General features: G+C 44.8%; 1 protein-coding gene across 1 annotated transcript in view; it reads left to right on the top strand.

Moving 5' to 3' along the window:
- The first annotated feature begins 8310 nt into the window (after positions 1-8310).
- ST3GAL1 (ST3 beta-galactoside alpha-2,3-sialyltransferase 1) overlaps positions 8311-11027 on the top strand; it is a 71590-nt gene continuing 68873 nt past the window's right edge. The window contains exon 1 of the mRNA XM_031591249.2: positions 8311-8445. The gene's annotated coding sequence lies outside the window, so the exon portion shown is untranslated. The remainder of the gene's footprint in view (positions 8446-11027) is intronic.

Below are 11027 nucleotides of genomic sequence, written 5' to 3'. Positions count from 1 at the left end.
TGGTCTAAAGTGCACATTGTCAGCTCCCTCAAATTTGCTGACTGCTTTCCAGCCACGAAGCAACCCTCAGCCCAAGCCTTTTTACAGATCCAGGGAGACATTAGAAGATTGGGAACAGTGCAAAGGCATGATAGCCTTGGATGAGGCTTATTTTGAGCCACAAGTTTATTTAATTAACAGTGGTGAATGTGGAATGTCAGCATATAATGCAGGATGGACTTCCTTCCCCATATCTTCATAAGAAGCTATTTTGAATCCACGTTTACATAAAGAACAAGTAGTTTGGCTCTGTCTGTAACTTCTAATAGCTCATCCTCGGCACACAAACGCTTTGACCCACCTGTCTCATTCATCCCTACCTTCTAACAGAACCACCAGTAATCCCAGTAGTACCAGTCCACCTGCTTCCCAGAATCACAGAATGGCTTGGGTTGGAAGGGACCTCAAGGATCATGAATGTCCAACCCCCCTGTCATAAGCAGGGCCACTAAGATCCCCATTTAATACTAGACCAGGCTGCCCAGGGCCCCATCCAATCTGGCCTTGAACACCTCCAGGGACGGGGCATCCACAACCTCTCTGGGTGCCTGTTCCAGCACCTCACCACTCTCTCTGTAAATAACTTCCTCCTGACATCCAACCTAAATCTTCCCTCCCTCAACTTAAAAATCATTTCCCCTTGTCCTGCAGTTATCTATCCTTTCAAAGAGCTGACTGCCCTCCTGTTTGTAGGCTCTCGTTAGATACTGGAAGGCTGCAATTAGGTCACACCGCAGCCCTTTCTTCTCCATGGTGAACAAGTCCAGCTTCCTCAGCCTGTCTTCGTAAGCTTCATCAAAGACCATCTTCCTGCTTCATCAAAAACCAGGTGAATACAGTCTGTTACATTAATCTTTCCTCGAGAACCACTCTACATCTCAAATACACTTTCAAATTTTTCTTGTTTAATCTCCTTCTGGTAAATACAGGTTGCCTCATCCAACTAGCTACGTATCTCGTATTTATCTCCAGATTTTAATGTTTCCTTCTGAATTTGTTTTACAATATGACACTATAAAAATCTTAGATTAACTGCCTTCTGCGTTTTAAAAGAAATTTCCTTCCAAATTCCTCAATGCAGGTTATAATCTAAGTGCTGCATCCACCTGCTTTACAGAAAGAGTATTTTCAAGTCTTCGAATTCTTTTGTCCGGCTCTCATTTCTGATCACTAAAGCAACTCCTTAGTTCATCCAACTTTGGCCTTCTGAAATCAGATATTCATAGTTATAATCTCGGTTTTCTTTACCTAGACATACAATTTAGGTAGAAAAAGGTCACGATCAGTTACTTCACAGTCATCTGTTATGACAAGACCTTCCATAGCAGCTGATTTGTTAACATCAGGTAGAAAAAAGCACTGTGGATAACTCAATGCTGCCTTAGTAAGTCGGTCTGCACAGAAATAATACAACCTAAATATTTCCCAGACCATTTCAATTTCTAGACTCTTTTTTTTTCCCCTTCTAGTAGCATCTCAGATACTCTGTTCTACATGGAGCTCCAAGCCTGTGAGCACTACCCCCAGCCCCACCACTCAGCTGCATTCCCTGGAGCAATCCTGTCTACACCATTTATCCCTGCTCAGCTTGTCCCACCAGCGGAAGGGATTGTGCAATGTTATCTCAACATTTACACCTGGCAAGACAAAAATCTCTCCTATTCTATGTAGTTTATTATGTTGCTTTTCTACCAAGGAGCAGAAACGTCATTCCACAGTAAATTAAGCTGTGACTAACATCTGTCAGGTGTGGCTCACTGTTCTTCTCATTCTTTTCCTAGGGGGTGACTTCCACACACAATTAGTGCTTTGTTTTCTTTGTGTGTTTAACTTAATACAGCATGTAGAGCCCTTGTAACGTGTGCAATGTCCTTTGAGGGAGAATATTTATCTCAAAAACTGCACGGTGGCAGAGTTTGTGTTCTTCTGTGACATTCAAGAGAGATGAAACACTTAGCTGGTACTGATGAGACAAGCACACTAGTCTGACTTTGAAAAGGTTCTTCTATGTTACTATATTTATTTTGTTTGAGTCACCAAAAAAAAAAAAAAAAAAAAAAAAACACATTCTTGTCAAAATGTTTCTTTAACAGGCTTTGTTTGCCATTCTTCTTGTGGGCTGCAGACTCAAACACAGACCTAATAGACACTTCAACCTCACCAACATTTGTTTTCTGAGTCCAAATCTAATCTCACCTTCCAGTTTACTCCTGATTATCCTGGGGGTAGCTGCAGTGAAATGAAATGATGCTAATAACTGCACAGTCACTTAATGCATCAGTTTTCAAATCTTCGGCTGGGAACAGATGAGGATTTTGAGCTGAAGTGGCTGAGGCACTGTAGGCTCCAGACGCAGGAAGGTAAATCAGGTGAATTTTACTCTTGACCCTTTCTGTAGGTGACGTCTGAACTACCTAAAATGGTTCTTTATGTTGGGGAGATTGTGCACGTTACGCGTGTATAAAACACTCCAAAAGTATTTCCATGTGAATTTAACCTCCTTTGTTCTGACAGATGTACTACAGTTTTATCTAATTTATAATATCCTCAAAGTGTTTTATTCCTATCTTCTGTTTATTATTTCTTTTGAGCTTTATATTGCTCTTGCAGAAAAACAACTACAAAAACCCACAATACTTATCTGAGAGTATAAAAGCAAGGCAGTATTTCATAGCTAGGATTGTCTTTTTATGTGAGTTTGCTGAGGGCTTGGCTTGAGATCCAGACTTCCTGCATATTTCTGCTAATCAAGCTTCTGGTATTTACGGTGCGTCTTTATGTGCTACAGCACTGAAACATTTTTCTGACTTTCCTAGATATTCACTGAGAGCAAGTTGTGCCATATCACAACCTCTATCCGCAGCAAATGCTTTCATATCCAGTGCTAAGGAGTCCTAAAAGCTAAAAACGTTCTCTGTATTATAATTTGATCTCAGAAGAAAACATGCTCTGATATGAAAGCCATCTCAGATGCAGTACTGCACCCAGATGCTGAGACCACCAGCCATGCATCAGTCCCACTCAAGCCTTGCAGGTTTCTTGCTATTTGAATTCCAACATCAACCAGAGAAAGGTGTTGCATACTTTTGGTTCTTTCCTCTTTGCCTTTAAAGCCCTCCAATTCCAGAGTCTAATTTTGGGCATTTTGAAGGCTGAGAACTTGATCTAAAACCCTGTTTCAAACCTCTGAGCAATTCTGAGGAACAGAGAACCAGCTGCCATTTGTTTGTTTTGGATTAAAGGACAGGATCACAATTATGCAAAATCCAAAGTGAGATAGGACGTAAGTCCAGTACATCGTCTGCAAAAAGTAAACCAACACCTGAAATCAAAGAGTCCACCAATTATGGCAAAACCAATTGTCATCAGATACATCTGAAAAGTTTACAACCTTGTTTTTACTATGTACAAGGGCTTCTCCAAAAGTAATGCCTCCTATTTTATTATGCTGTCCAACAATGTTGGAGAAAGATGTTGGTGATATGGCAGTAGAGGTTGAACCTTCCTACCAGTATCTCATTACATTTTGTTGCAGTGTGACAGACGGCAGCAGAGGGGCAGAGGGTATGAATCCCAGAATCGTAAAATCACCAACACTGGGAAAAGACCTCCAAGATCATCCAATCCAACCATCCACCTATCACAATACTTACCACTAAACCATGTCCCTCAGTACAACATCCAAATGTTTGTTGAGCACCTCCAGGGTCAGTGACTTCATCACCTTTCTTCATGAAGGAAGAGAGTGTCATTCATGGACACTTGCTGAACATCTACAGAGACCAAACAGTGGATGTGAGCATGGTGAGGTGGTGGTAGTGTGGCAACAGTGACAGTGACAATGGGTCACCTCCAGTGGAGCAAATTCTTTTGAGTGCAGCATGCATGCCATGTTCATCACTGGCTGAATTGCAGAGCTCATGGTGGTGACTATGTTGAAAAATAGTGTTTTGTAACTGAGAATATGTTCTATCAAATGATGTTATTGTGCTCTTTGTATCTGTTGTAGTTTCCATGGAAATAAGTAGCGTAACTTTGGGAGTGACCCACATACTTACAGCTCTTATGAAGCTACGTATACAACATAATGGCAGTGCCTCTTCTGCATTCAAATAAAGAATATCATTCATTTCTTCAGTGGAAATAACATTTACGTAGACCAACTGTCTGTCGTATCAGTCAGAACAAACAAATGGTGTAGAGTTCTGCCATGGTCAATAACTGTAATGGTTACAAAGTTCTGAAGTATTTAATCTCCTTCACAGCTAAACATAATAGACAAAAGGTGTCTTTCTGTACAATACATAATAGACTGTATGATTAGTTGCAATAAAAACATACAGATTTAACAGTAAAACCATCTGTGTGGAGTTGGCGTTGGACTGGAGACACTATATTTCTCTGTGGCAGGTCAGTAATATCAGTTGTGACAGCAACCAGGCAGCATTTCAGTGTGTACAATGGTTTGCATCAGTAGTAATAGTGGGGAAGCTGAGGAAGGGCCACGCTCCCACACGTCTCTTCTTTCCCCCATTGGTAGCATGGTTTAATGGATCACTCCAGATCCTTTTCTTCCACACAGCTTTCCAGCCACTCTGCCCCAAGCCCACAGCAATGCATGGTGTTGTTGTGACCAAACTGTAGGACCTGGCACTTGGTTTTGTTGAAGCTCATACAATTGGCCTTAGCCCATTGATTTAGCCCATAGCACTTAAGTTTCATTGCAAATATTTTGGAGTGAGCCAGCCATTCTGAATGACAATTTATTTACACAGGCGAGGAGAAATAGCTTCTTGGCAACTGTGTACAGACCAAATGCTGGTTTTCTATTTTAACTCCTTCTTCTTGGCCAAGACACAATGGCAATTGGCTTGTTTGAAAGATGGCAAGTTACCTACTGCAAAGAGCCCAAATGTGGAGAAAGCGAACACAAGCCCAATCTGCACTCTCAACTTACATCTCATTGAAATACATGACATTGGTTCTGGTCCTGAAAAGCTTTTAAAATAATCAAAATAATTTATTTTAATTGCAAATCTGGAGTTGCTATAAAACAGACATGATGTGCTGGCCAATCCAAGGAAATAAGGAAGTGTGTGGACATAGGTGTGTCAGACTGAAACCCATTCTGACTTCAAGCATTTGCATCATTGGTTGCAAGCAGCCAGGGAGGGACAAGAAATAAAGCCAATAAAATGTGAATCATTGGGTACTTAACAGCAATTAGCATCATTTTTAAAACTGCCAAGAGTGACTAAGCTGACGTACCAAGCATTACATTGTTTAGGAAGTTAACAGGAGGTTGGCAAAAAAAATATGTCCAACCTTAAAAAAAAAACAACAGTCATCATACAGCGAGTGTCAGGGTCTTTCAGCTCCTCCTCTTCCACCACCTGGGGGTCCAGCCCTCTAGTAGTGTGTCACTGAGCAAACTGCATCCTCTGGGATGGAGTGTTTTGAGGTGAGTGAACCCCAGCCCTGCCCACATGTGGTTCACCACTGTGTAAGGGGAGAAAAGCAGTGAAATTGCTTCATTTCTCCTCTTTTCTGATCAGTGCCAGTGATAATGATTTCCCTGTTACAGCTTGTAGACATCAGCACACCACTGTGTCAGTGCATAGGAGGGCTCAAATCTGAGTCTTAAATAAAAAGGGTTTTGGTTCCAGCACAGCGTGTTTGTGAAACATGTACTGACAAGACAAAAAAAAAAAAAATTGTTCTACATGGCTTGTAAAACATATGTTAAAAATTCTGCATCATAGACCAGCTTTAAATTATTCATTTTTAATTCCTTCAGCCTTGAAGAGCCTTTAAACAATCCTGCCACTGAGGGAACAGCTATAAAATAAAATACTGGCTACTTAAAATTATAGAGAAAAATGCTTTACCTAGACACGGTTTCTGAATTTTAAGATATGAACAAAGGGCTGGATCCCCACTTGGTGAAAGCTGATAGAGCTGCTTTGATGTCTGCATAGCGATCCCCCATCAGCAGCTGAAAGCCCTGGCCCTGAGTTTAGAATAGATTGCGTTTATCCACATAAGAAGACAAGCAAGATTTGCATGGTTAGTTCAAACTATTTCATATCCACTGAGCTGTTGAGGAAATATTGTCTGTGAAACAAATCCTGGAGTCTTTCCCAAAAACATCTAAATGACACTTGGTAGTGAAAAGCTGAGATATAAAGGGGAGCAGATCCAACCCTTCAGGCTGAATCCTGCTGTAATTACTCCTGCATTAACAGAGAGCATTTTGCTACCTGCACACAAACGGGGGAGCAGCAGAAAGGTTACAAGCATCCAAATAAGTTAACTGATAGAACAAAGAGAAGTAGGTTCCATGCTTGCTGTTGCAGGGGGATGTGGTCTTGTTCTCTCTTCCTTGCTCAGCTTCTCAGTATTTTGGTAGCAGTGGCTGTGACCTGACCTCCAAGCCCCACAAATGTCCTCCTCCATGCCTCATCATGGCACTTCTCCATGCCCCAGCAAGGCCTTTCTCCATGCCTTACCAATGTCCTCCTCCATGCCCCACCACGGCACTTCTCTGTCATCCATAAAGGCCCTTCTCCATGCTCCATCAAGGCCCTTCTCCATGCCCCAACAAGGCCTTTCTCCATGGCTGACCACAGCGCTTCTCCATGCCCCACCAAGGCTCTTCTTTATGCTCTGCCATGGCACGGATACAGGATATCATAGAATCAGAATGGCCTGGGTTGGAAAGGACTTGAAAGACCATCTAGTTCCATCTCTCCATCTTTAGGAGATCTCATCGGTCTTTCCATAACCTCAACATATTTTTAGGTGGGATCCCAAAGGCTGCTGTATAGCCTGAGAGCTGGCAAGCCATTCCCAGAGACTTCCTCACAGACAGACCCACTTACCCACAGTCATCAGGAAGCAAATGAAGCAGAAAACTCAACCACTTCGCTCGAAGGTATAGGAGGGTTACAGAAGCTGTCATGGTTGATCACACAGAGTTCCCTCAGGAGCAATCCCACCTCCAGCAGCTCTTGGAGAAAGAACTAATTAATACTCTGTTTCCCTCCAACAGCAATTCTTTGTCTTAATACATTCTGCGTGAAATAATTTTTTGAACAAAGTTTTTTTTTTTTTTACCCTCTTTACTTTTGATTTAATTTCCTCCACACCCCCCTTAGGAAGGACACAACATGATGTTGCTCTGTGGCATGCAGAGGCAGAGTTGGGATGGGGGAGTCCCCCTATGGGTTTATGAGCTACTCTATGGATCTGTGGGTATATGGGTCCATGCTCAGCCCCCCGCAGGTGCTTAAAACCAAATGCAAATATCTGCACAGAGTGGTATGCAACATGGCACCAGTCTGCAATCACACTTTACGTTTTTAACTAATGCAACCATGGAAATGAGCTCGGCAGTGATTGATGACTTACAGCTCCTACGTAGCGCCTTACAGCTTCCAGTGGCAGTCAGTTGTGCTGGATGCAATAAACCAACAACGTGGGCAGGTTGGGTAAATAAATTAATAACTGTAAACTCATATACTTCACAGAGCTACTTATTTCCTAGCTGCCCAGCATCCTTCAGAGCTCACCCCTGACATATGCTGTGGATGTGTATCTTCTACGGCCCACAGTGGGATCGGGGAGAGGAGCAGAGCGGTATTTGCTTTTCTGGAGGTGCTATAACCTCCGCGCTTCTCGGCTTGGCTCCAACCCTCGCACACCAACACTAAAAAAGCAGGCATTATGTTGTTAAATTGTTAGAGCATACACTTTATCAGTTGAATGTATCTGTCTGGGGGTTTCTTTAATGACGCTTTTTAATTCGACAGCATTTTATAGCAGTCTTAAAAACGTCAGATGCGGGATGCAAGGAAGATATTATTTACGACGCACACTTTTTTATTATTACCATTAACGACGCAAAGCACACTTTCACCCCTGAGAAGCACTGAATTTCCTTCCAATTCTTCCTGATGCCATCACCTCTGGGATCCCTACTACGACAATGTTGCTGTCCCAGCGATGGGGGTGGACGGAAGGCACTTCAGGGTGGTGATCCGGGGAGCAGGTAGCAAACGTCGAGTGGGGGAGAGGCCGGCCTCGACACCCACCGGACAGGGCAGCCCCGCGTAACAGCCCGCGGGAAGAGGCTGCCCGTGGGGGCCGTCCGGGTATCGCCCTGCCTAGCTCCGAGGAGGAGCCGCGGGGGCCCGGCGCCGTCCACGTGGCTGGCTGGGGGCGCGCTATATGAGCGAGCAGGAGGCCGGGCAGGAGGGAGGGAAGGGGAGGGACGGGGCGCCCGGAGTGGCTCCGCGGGCAGCGGAGACGGCAGTAACAGGAGCAGCAGCAGCAGCACAGCCGCAGCGCCGATCGCCCATCGCCGGCCATGGGGTTTGGCCGCCCGCCGGCCTCCCGCGCCCCGCCGTGAGTACCGCGGGACCCCTCCGCCTTCCTCCTCTTCCTCCTCTTCCTCCTTCCCTCCCGCTTACCTGCAAATCCCGCTTACCCCGCTGCAAACGGCGCGCCGGGAGCCACCACCCCTCCCCGCTCCTCTTTAAGTTCTTTATTTGGGGGTTATTTCTCTTTTCGCCCAGAAGCGGAGAAAGCGGCTCCGGCGCCGCGCCGCGCCGCTCCGTTGCGGGGAGGCAGCGGCTGCGCAGCCGGGAGCTCCCCGCGGGGAGCGGCCGCGGGGGCGGCGGGAGCGGCGCAACTTCGGGACATCCCCGGGGCCGCTCCGGGTCCCGTCCGCCGCCCCCGAGCCGCCCGCCTCCCTCAGTCCCGCACCCGCTTGTCTATTATGATCATTATTATTTTTTCTCTCTCTTTTTTTTTTTTTTTTTCCCCTCGCTCTGCCGGTATCGCTCCGTTAGAGGAAGGAAGCGGACCTTAGGTACCCGCACATCACCGCCGGCAGTATTAATTTCCAGCGCAGTGTAAATAACTAATCTTCGAGGTCAGCAGTTTGTCAGCTGTTCGTATGGCTCTTGGTTGTCTCTTCTAGCCAACAGTTGGTGCGTGCCGTGGTGAAAATGAAAACAAAATGGTCAAAATTTCCTTTGTGTTCGTTGACTCATTTGAGATGTGTGGTTTTTTTACAACTCTTTATAAAGCTTGAGTTCCTCTGTATTCAATACTCCAAAATAAGTCATTCATATATAACCGTAAGACAGAATTATATGTTTGCCTGTTGGGCATACATGCGAAGGGAGAACCTCCCTGGCTATGGATCGTTTCGAGGAGATTGGAAGGGTGACAAAGCCCTTGTAATCTTCTGAGTCCGTTTTCATAAGCTCCTGAAGCTCTCTTGGAAAAGGAAATTAAATTTCAGCATGGAAAAGAAACAGGAAATGTGAGGATATGAAAAAGAAACTCCACCTTTTATTTCGATCCCATCCTCATGCATTCCTCCTGAGTGTTGGTGCTCTCCGCTGACATAAGGCACAAAGAAGCATTGCCCCTTACTGGAGCCTTCCTGCCACTTGACAGCTGGGAGTGCACTCTCCTCCTGTATGTTAGGCACATGGCTTTAGCTGGGGGGCTGGCTCTATGTGGAACATTTGCTTTGGAATAGTTGGATCCCTACTTGGTCTCCACTTGGATCCCTGCTTAGTGTCCCATGTGATCTTTTGCCCATATCTTCACCCCTTCTCAATTTTTAGGGCCTGACCTACAGCCTGTGGGACGCTGCCCGATGTAATGCTTTGGCAGAGCTGCTCTTGTGTTAGAAGCTGGGGTTTGCCCCAGGCTACCTGTCCCAATTTAACTGTCCTTCAGGTCCCTTCTGGGAGCATGATGGTTTTGAATGGGTTTGAATTTTCAAGCTTATGCATGGCTGGGTGTGAATTAAAAGAGTTTGTGAGTTGTTTCCGTGTTTTGCACTTACTTTCTTGGTTATCCTGCAATCAGCAGATCCTCCATGTAGGTCCATGGGGAACTTGTTGCTGTATCCCCCTCCCACTTCCTCACTCCTTTTGCTTCATTTGGGTGCTGCTGGGGGGGTAACATTTCAGCAGGTTTAAATCCTAAGCAGTGACAAAGCTGCACTCTGTAGCCCAACCCAAGCAGCTTCTGGTCTCTTTACCACCAGGTTTTTCAAGTACTTCTGTCAGACATACTTGTGTTGCACTTTTCTGCTAGGAGAGCGTGAGAGCACTGTCTGAAAGAGCAAAAAGAGAGAACAATCCAATTCCATATTCTTTGGGCTTGCTGTTTGTGCATGGTTTGCTTGTGCATGGGAACAGCGAGTTGCTCTGTTTGTATCAGTTTTTCACACATCCCAACCAGAAGAGAACTCTCAGCCTGGATTGCAGTTTTTCTTCCAAACTTGATGTTAGTAACATTACGAGAATCACAACTGCAAAGGTAACTTTTAACACTAAGCATCATTTTGTTTAAGGCTTTGCTTCAGCTAATCAGTATGCTTTTCTGTTGCTGGAAAACTGAGAATAATTTGAGGGGAAATCAGGGTCACGCAGATGGAAGTTTCATCCCCTTGGCTATAACAGCGTCCTTTATCCCAAATACATTGCAAATGCTGCTATTAAATGATAGCAGTAATTCCTTTTTTTTTATTAAGGACGCCTTGCAGAAGTGTTTTCAGAGGTGTAGTGAAGCAGAAATGTGCTTCTAAGAGCAGATCCGGCTCCACAGCAAATTTAACATGCTGTTAATCCCACCACCTGGTGGAGCTTTTTATGGCGCCAGCTGAGGAACGCCGGATAAGCACGCGTTTTTGTTTGGGTTTGCTGGCCAGATGCCGTGAGTAGAGTTGCTTTAACTTTTTCCTTCCTCGCACCAGGCTTAGTTTTCTGTGCATTCTACCTATTCTGTACTTTGCAGAAGGGAGCACAAGGCTGTGGGTGTCTCTTCTGAAGCAACGTTTCTGTGCAGACAGTTAAATCAGTGACAGATTTCCTTCCTTCCTGCCCTTCTCCTTCCCTTACATTACACTTTTTTTCCTTCTTTTTATTTCAGAAAGATGATGTTGGTATAGATTGCAACTGTAA

This window comes from Phasianus colchicus, chromosome 3, assembly GCF_987193195.1.
Source record: "Phasianus colchicus chromosome 3, bPhaCol1.hap1.1, whole genome shotgun sequence".
Taxonomy (NCBI): Eukaryota; Metazoa; Chordata; class Aves; order Galliformes; family Phasianidae; genus Phasianus; species Phasianus colchicus.
This window is presented reverse-complemented; position numbering and strand designations above follow the sequence as displayed.